This window comes from Nipponia nippon, unplaced genomic scaffold (genome assembly GCF_047370975.1).
Source record: "Nipponia nippon isolate SJK-2023a ecotype South Korea unplaced genomic scaffold, ASM4737097v1 scaffold_54, whole genome shotgun sequence".
NCBI classification, from domain to species: Eukaryota; Metazoa; Chordata; class Aves; order Pelecaniformes; family Threskiornithidae; genus Nipponia; species Nipponia nippon.
The window spans coordinates 347230-355935 of NW_028262374.1; the positions used below are offsets into that span (position 1 = coordinate 347230).

The window sequence follows — 8706 nt, forward strand, 5'->3', positions numbered from 1 at the left end:
TGCAGGAACTCCTCACTGCTTTAACTTTGCTTCGGGCTTGGCACGAGCACGAGGCTTCATCCCTTTGGCTTGGCCCCCAGCAGAAGCTGGGCACGTGGCAGGTTTGCAAGTGCCTTGATGGAACGGAGCTTGGACACCTACCAGGCATTAAAAACCAACCAAAGAAAAAGCCCAGAGAAACTGTGTTGGAGAGTAGCAGAAAGAAACCTCAGGGCTGATCACTGTTTAACACACGGGCTTTGGAATTTGGGAGACTGGAGCTCCCAACAGACTCCGCTCCTTGAATGGAAACATCCTTTAGCTTTTGATCCTGACAGAAACACTACAGACTGCCCCCAGCTCTGCTCTGCAGCTGCCTGAAGCATTTGCTTGTCCATGCCCAGTGCTCTTCCACGTTTACAAAGTCTGTTTAATCTGCAAAACAGTACTACAAACCGTCAGCCAAATGCCTCTTCTCTCAAAGATGTGAAAACTGCAGGGAAAGACAACACAGGTACCAGGACAAGCCTTCTGCTCTGGCTTAGGTTTTAAAAAGCAAGGTCTTCTGAACCTCTGTTTTCCAGCTGCCGCCAACAGCTGCAGAAAGGGTCTGGTTTGATCAGCTGGATGATCAGTGCTGACTACCAAATCCCAGTACAGGACGTTACACCTCGGGCTCCAGACTTTGAGCCCAACCCCAAGGACTGAATAACCTCCCTCCTGCCATTGGGCTGACGGCAGTATTGCACCTCCCCTGGCTTCTCCAGCTCTTCCCCAGCAGTCTCCTCCTGGCCACTCTGCTATAGGCCGCTATATGGTTTCAGGGAACCATATCCTGGACCCACTCTGGCATCTCCCAGCAATGAGGATGCAGAGATGCTCTCCCAGCACACTGGGCTCCTCTCACCTCTTCTGGTCTCTCTGCGTTGTCCTTTCCTCATCTCCAGACACTGGTTCTGACCTTCAGCCAGATCTCCACTGCTTGTAAAATTCCCCCGTTGCAAGGAAATCAACAAGATGACCACGTCCTCCTGAGCCTTGTCTCTCACGGGAACTTTGGTCTGGCAACCAATGCAGAACATGGCAGTGGGGTCACAAAAACATCAAGGCTTGCCCCAGAGGTAGGTGGGATGAGCTTGGCTGGTCTTCTGCAGGGAAGAACAGCACAAAGAAAACCTGGGCAGGTTTAAGCATTAACAACTTTACCCGGCTTTTGCTGCCTTCAGCAGACCTCTCGGCTGTTAACAGGCCAAACTTCCCAGCCCCCTGGGTTTTCAGACGGCTCATTTTGGCTTGGGCTAGGGTATCAGTTAACACCTGCATTGCCAAACCCTCGTAGACCTGAGCGTGCTCCTCACAGCTCCGTACCGCTGTCCCTGTGGGAAGTGAGGCTCAGGGGGAGCCGTGCTGCACAGATATGTGCTAGAAGGCAGCACAATGGGAATACAGACACGAGACTGGTGGGGGAAAGGTCGAGTACCGACACTGGGAAACGTGATGCCAGGTCAGTGTCTGCAGCAGGATCCGGGCAGCCACAGAGCTGAGCAGCGACTCCCTTTGGAGACCATGAGGCAACGGGTACCCTCACTCCCACAACCCGCTCTAGATGACATCCCACTTCTCGCAGCCTTGCCCTCCCTTTCCCCTCCACCTTTCCAAACTGTGGCAGTCGTCCTCTGAGGGTAAGACAAGGGAAAGTGCCCCTTGCTGAACCGCCACCATTGCCTCCACTGGAACCAGCCTGGCTCTGCACGCAAGGACATATGGCAGTGGCAGGCGTTCACTCCTGTTCTACTCCCTACAGACCCCTTTGGTGACTGGAAGGAAGTCTGCTCCCAGCATCTTCCTTGTGCCCACACCAGGCTCCCTGAAGAAGTCACCTATCGGCCACTTCTGTTTGCGCAGGAGCTTATGCAGCGTGACAAGATCCTGGGCTGCACAAAGAAAGGGGGTGCTGCCCTTCCCCCAGCGCTGTCGGCTCTCTGGTGGTGAGCACTGGAGAAGGTGACAAAACACCCTGAGAGCACCCTTACCCAGAGTCACCGTGCCAGGAAGTGTGACACCATCTGGGGTAAAGCAGCGCACCTCTACTGTTCTGTTCTGCTCTCTCCAGTCTTCCCTTTCTTCCCAGGGCTTCTGTCAGCAGGGTTTGCTCCTGAGCTCTGGCAGATGCAAACAAAAACCCTGCTGTTGTGGCCGAGGAACTAACTCACCCAGGAGCTGTTTTTCAGAAAGGCCTACGGTTCCTTGTCTCGCATAGGCAACGCCCAAACAGAGTTTCTGAGGCACCTCCTGAGCACAGGCATGCAAACAAGGGATTGTTAAGACTCAGAGTAACTCACATCATTTAAGAACCCACAACAGGTACATTGAATGTGAAAATGAGCACAAAGAAAGGGGTCTTTTCAAAATTGCTAACTATTTTTTTCCCTGTCCGTATTTTCCTCACCGCGGGGAGGAAACACAGACTCTGCAGCCCCTGCAGTCAAATACGGTTCTGCAGGACAGGGGGCAGATGAAAGTAGAGAGACCCGAACAGGGAATTTTCAAATCTGTGAAGAATCAAGCAGAAACAGTTGCAAAGCGTAGCATCAATTTACAGAAATTTAAACCTGGTGGAGCTGAGCAGTAGAAATGAGCATTACAGAGAACTAGAGGGGAGCACTGCAATCAAAAGGGTCAGCAACACAGACAGCTCTAACCGCACATTTTCACCCCATTGCCTTGAACAAAACAGGCTTGGGATCCCCATTACTCACTTCACCCTGCAATAGTCCCATTCCTCATCTGAAAGCTGCTGTGCACCCAGCTGAGGACAGACCCAATCCACACAGAGAGCAATCACAGCTAAACACTGCACTTTCCGTGGTGAAGTTTCCTTGGAAAAAATACATTTATTTAAAAACAAAAAAGTGTTACTGCAAGAACCAGGAAGAAGAAAATCCCTGACAGGTTGACTGGAACTTCCCGGCTGTGGTAAAACCATCCGCCCTCTGCACCCCATTTCCCAAAAGCCGGCAGCACAGCTTGGCTGGGGGAAAGGCAGGTATCAGACCTCGGGGCCCAGAGAGGGGCACAGCCATCTGCCAGGGGAGCTGCATCCAGCCAGGAACATTCCCCGCTTGCTTCTCTGACAACAAAGCCCCACTGCGTGCTCCCACCAGGAGGGAGAAACAACTTCCATGTCTGGAAATCCCCATTTCTCAAAGGCTGTCGGCAGAGACGGGGCTGTCCATCAGCACCAGACCCACACGAAGGCCTGGGGACAGCAAAGGCCCCTGGCCTGTCCCCACCACAGCATGCCTGCTCCAAAGCCTGCAGCTGCCTGTGGGAGAGGAGGCCGCTCTACCTTCCCCTGGCCTGCGGACATCCAACACCCACCTCCAGCTGGCAGGGCTGGGGCTGGCGACCCTCGGGGCAGCAGCAGGAACCGCTCTGACCCTGCTGCTGGGGCTGGCCCTGGGCTGAGCACTCAGGCCCAGGGCTGGGGACTGGGCCATGGCGGGGCCCGTGGGCGGTGAGGCCTCCAGGCCCCTGCCCCAGGCCCATCCCCACTGGCACATACCTGCTCCTGCAGCTCCCCTGGCCCTGGCCCTGGCCCTGGCCCTGGCCCTGGCCCTGCTCCCCCCGGGCCCCGGCTGCCCCCAGCCCGGCTCTCGCCCCTTGCTCCTCAGGCCCCTGGGCCTCGGCCCCCTCCGGCCCCGCCCCAGCCTGGCTCTGACTGACAGCCCGCCTCCGGCTCCGCTGATTGGCTCAGCCATGGCCAATGGGGCGGCTGTTGCCGGGCAGGCTCAGGCAGCCCGGGCCTCTCCTCCCAGAGCCGCCCTGCGCCCGCTGCCCCCCGCAGCGCAGCAGCTCCTCAGCCCGCCGGGACACGGGGCCTGCGGAGAGACGGCCTCCAGAAGGGCCGTGGCGCCGGGAGCTGCTCTCTCAGCAGCGCAAGGTGTGTGTGTGCACAGCTCTGCCGTCCCTCGGTCTGCTCGGGGGGTCTGGGCCTGCGCAGGGAGGGAGGGGAGGTCAGGGGAGAGGGCAGGAGGGGAGGGGAGCTGGCAGGAGGGAGCTTCCCTGGATTTGCCCCGGATCGGCAAGTCTTTCCCAAAATGCGGCTCTGTCTGTGCTGTGTGACGGGAGCCGCTGGCATGGGCCAGGCCGGCAGCTGGCAGGAGACGGGGCTCTGCCCCCGGTCCCAGCGCCTGTGCTGAGCCCAGCACCCAGGGCCTCCCTCAGGCCTCGCCTTGCCCCGGGCGGTGAGGAGGAGAGACGGCCTGTGCTGGCGTGGCCCAGGGCATCCTCCTGCGGCCAGAAGGAAGGACAGAGCCCCGTCGCTCTCCCCACAGGGGCTGACCACTGTCCTTCCCTTCTGTCCCCAGGCCTCCCTGGGGCCGGCAGGCCCCGCAGGGCTCCAGGGCCAAGCAAATGCCGGGGTGCCAGGGGCTCCTGGGGCTCAGGGCAGCTCCGGGCAGCTGCGAAGCTGAGGTGCGGCTGCCCCTTTGCCTCTGCAGATGCAGTTGTTTGCTACCCCCTTCGTGGTCAAACCTGTTTCTCCTCGTGGCACGTGGACTGGACAGATGCCATGTCCCTGTTAGTCTGGGAGGACGCCAGGGAAACGAGGAAGCCACAGCAAGCACACAGGTATGAGGACAGTGAACAGGAGCCGTGTCAAGGTTTTTCTGCTGTTGCAGATCTGAACTCTGACACCTGTGTGCATCCCAGCACCCAAGTCAGGTTTTTTTCCTCCAAGCTGCACAGCTTTTCACCAGCAAAAGTGAGTGGGGCTGAGCTGGCCTTCAGGATAACTCGGCTCCTGTCTTTTTTAATTGCATGTCTACCCTTTCCCTTTTTTCCAGCAATTGCTTGCTTTCTTTCTCCCCCCTTCCCCCTCCCAATTCCATCCTCTTTCAAAGGTAATTAGGATTTGACTTTCTGGACAGATCATCGAGTAGGTAGACATATATAGCATATAAGCATATAAGCATATATAGCATATAAGCATAGTCTGGTGTATACCTCCAGAGCTGTAGGCTGAGCTATTCTCCCTTTAAAGGCTGGATAGATATGGGCTATGGCTAGAGTTCCCGTTTGGCAGTTATTATTTCTTTTGGGGTCCTGTGACAGTGATGGTAAGGTCGTCAGCCTGCAGCTCTGCTGCAGCTAAAACTACCAGTGAAAGAGTTTCGATGGCGGGTGCTGTTCTGTGTGTTTCATTTCCAATAATCATTTCATTGAGCTGGCATTATTTCTATGCGATTAGGTGATGGGGATCTTCTGGCACTGGTCTTCTGTTTCTGGAGCGCATCCTGACAGCCTTTGTCATCCAGAGCTTTCCCGTCTGTTCCCGAGAGGAGTGATGGCCAGGACGCAGAACGACTCCTGTGAGTAATGGCTTCACCAACAGGCTTGGATTTAGTGAATCCTCATGGGCAAATGGGTGTAGCAGGTGCTCCAGCCAAGGATTTTCATGTGCTGACACTCTAGAGTGAATTTGGAGGTGCTTCCTCCGCCTCCTTCTCCTCTTCCTCTTCCCTGTTCTTCCTCCTCCTGCTCCTCCTCCTCTGGTTCTTCGTCATCGTTTTCCACCTCCTTCTCTTGTTCTTCATGTTCTTCCTTCTCCTCCTGTTCCTCCTCCTCCCTCCTCCTCCTGCTTTGCTTCCTCCTCCTCCTCTTTCTTTTCCTCCTCCTGCTCCTCCTCTTCCTTCTGTTCTTCCTCCTCCTGCCCTTCTTCTCCTTCCTCCCGTTCTTCCTCTGCCTCCTATTCTTTTGCTTTCTTTTCTTCCTCCTCCTGTTCTTCCTCTTCCTCCTTCTGTTCATGTTTCTTCCCATCTTCCTCCTTTTCTTTGTCCTCCGTTTTTTCGTCCTCCTCCTTTTCTTTATTCTCCCCCTCCTCCTTAGCCTGTTCTTCCTCCTCTTCCTCCATCTCCTCTTCTTTCCTCTCTTTCTCATGTTCTTCCTCCTCCTCTTCCTCATCCTGCTCTTCCTGTTCTTTCTTCTCTTCATCATCTTCCTCCTCATCCCCCCATTCTTCTCCTGATTCTCTTCCCCTTCCTCCTCCTGCACTCGTCCTCCTCCTGTTTCTCCTCCTCCTGTTCATTCTCTTCCTCCATTTCTTCCCCCTCTACCTCCTCTTCTTCCTCCTCCTCCTCTTGTCCTTCCTTCTTTTCCTTTTTATGTTCCTCCTCATACTCCTCCTTTCCCTGCTCTTGTTCTTCCTCTTCTGGTTCTTTCTCATGTTCTTCATCCTGTTCTTCCCACAGCTCCCCCTCCTCCTCCTGTTCTTTTTCTTTGTCCTCCTTTTTGTCATCATCCAGTTCTTCCTCCACCTCTTCTTCCTCTTCCTCAGTCTCCTTCACTTTCTCCTCCTCATACACCTCTGCATGTTTACCCTCTGCATGTTCATCCTCCTCCAGTTCTTGTTCTTCATAGTCCTTCTCCTTATACCCCTCCTTCTCCTCCTCCTCCTCCAACTCTTCCTCCTCCTATTTCCTTCTGTTTTTCTTCCTCTTCCTGTTATTCTGTTACTCTGTTTACCCTCCTGCTCTTTATCCTCATCCTCCTGTTCCTTCTGTTCTTCTTCCACCTTCTCCTCTTCTTCTACTTCCTCCTCTTCCTTCTCCTCTTTCCTTCTCCTCCTCCTCCTGTTCTTCACCATATTCCTTCTCTTCATCTTCTCCACTTCATCTTCTCCTACTTCATATTGCTCTTTTTCTTTCTCCTCCTCCTCATCCTGTTATTCCTCCTTCTTCTCCTCCTCTTCTTAATTTTCTTGCTCTTTTTCCTCCTCTTCTTTCTCTTCCCCCTCATTCTCCTGTCCCCCCTCCTCCTTTTGTTTCTTCTCCTTCTCCTCCTCCTCCTCTTCCTCATCTTATTCCTGTTCCTTTTCCTATTTCTTCGCCTGTTCTTCGTCCACCTCCTCCTCTTCTTCTTCCTCTTGCTCATTTCTCATCTTTCTCCTTGTCCTGTTCCTTTTCATCTTCATCCTATTTCGTCCTCCTCATCCTCATCTTCCTCCTTGTGTTCTTCCTTCTCCTACACCTTTTAGTCCAACTTCTCCTCATCCATATCCTTTTGTTGCTCCTAATCCTTCTCTTGCACTTTCTCCTTGACAATTGTATGAGATCTAACAAGGCTCAGTGCTGGGTCCTGCGCTTGGGTCCTAACAACCCCATGCAACGCTACAGGCTTGGGGAGGAGTGGCTGGAGAGCTGCCTGATGGAAAAGGACCTGGGGGTGTTGGTCGACAGGCAGATGAACATGAGCCAGCAGTGTGCCCAGGTGGCCAAGAAGGCCACTGGCATCCTGGCTTGTATCAGAATTAGTGTGGCCAGCAGGACCAGGGCAGTGATCGTCCCCCTGTACTCAGCACTGGTGAGGCCGCACCTCGAATCCTGTGTTGAGTTTTGGGCCCCTCACTACAAGGACAGTGAGGTGCTGGAGCGTGTCCAAAGAAGGGCAACGAAGCTGCTGAAGGGTCTAGAGCACAAGTCCTGTGAGGAGCGGCTGAGGCAGCTGGGGTTGTTCAGCCTGGAGAGGAGGAGGCTGAGGGGAGACCTTATTGCTCTCTACAACTGCCTGAAATGAGACTGTAGTGAGGTGGGGGGTGGTCTCTTTTCTCATGTAGCAAGCGATAGAATGAGAGGAAATGGCCAGAAATTGCTCCAGGGGGCATTTAAATTGGATATTAGGAAAAATTTCTTCACCAAAAGGGTGGTCAAGCATTGGAACAGGCTGCCCAGGGAAGTGGTTGAGTTCTCACGCCTGGAGGTATTTAAAAGAGTTGTAGATGTGGTGCTTAGGGACATGGTTTAGTGGTGGAGTTGGTAGTGTTAGGTTAATGATTGGGCTCAATGATCTTAAAGGTCTTTTCCAGCCTAAATGGTTCTGATTCTGAACCCCTCAGCCCCACATGCTGTTCTCCAGGGCTTCTTTGGTAAATCCTGTATCAACCTCACCTCACCAGTCTGCCTTCCACAGCTGTATGGTGGAGCCTTGCTCACATGCTGGAGTGCAGGGCAGTCATGGGAGAAAAGCAGGAGGCAGCCACGTGCGTTGCATTTGCTGAGCAGGGTGGAGAGCAGTGGCTTGAGGGGTGGCAGCCTCAGAGCTGGTGAAAGGTGCGGGAGCTTGGTGCTGCCATCCTGGCTTGTGGGGTTAGAGCTAAGGCCCAGAGCTGAGTGCGCAGGCTGGTCCCTGGGGTGACAGGGCAGGCTCTGTCTGAAAGTGGAATAGCTGCTCTTCTCAAGGCCTTTGAGGCGTCGCATGGCTTCACAGGCACCAGAACTGGGCCCCAAGCAAACTGGACTCAAGGCTGCTTTGGTTTTTGAGAATGGAGCTGAAGGTGGTGCCCCATATCTGCTTAGAGCAGATGGAAGAAGGCCTTAGAGAAGACAATTTGTCTTCTGTGGATACTCTGCTGTCCCAGCACCAGATTTTGCAGGTGGTTAAGGGGGAATGATGCGAGAGGTGTCCGCACTTCACAGATAATTGAAGGGAGAGCTGGGGTCGTTTTGGGGAGGGGAATGTGGCAGGGGCAGCAGTACCCAGGAAACCGCATCAGTAATGCCATGGAAGTCCAAGGTGACCTAGCTAACGGCACCTGAAACACCAACTCTGATCACAGATGGGGCAAACGTGGGAGCAAGGGGGAAAAATAACCGGGGGTGGGTGCCTTGTTTGGGAGGAGACAAGGGCGGAGAAAGGGAGGAGTGAAGGAAGAGGAGGGGGATGTATAAG

The 8706-nt window shown here is 54.3% G+C and overlaps 1 long non-coding RNA gene across 1 annotated transcript; it reads left to right on the top strand.

The window, feature by feature from the left end:
• Positions 1-3803: 3803 nt before the first annotated feature.
• LOC148051800 (uncharacterized) lies at positions 3804-5351 on the top strand. The gene is made up of 3 exons (XR_015699451.1): positions 3804-3922; positions 4482-4611; positions 5231-5351. It is a non-coding gene; the product is annotated as an uncharacterized LOC148051800 (long non-coding RNA).
• The last annotated feature ends 3355 nt before the right edge of the window (positions 5352-8706 follow it).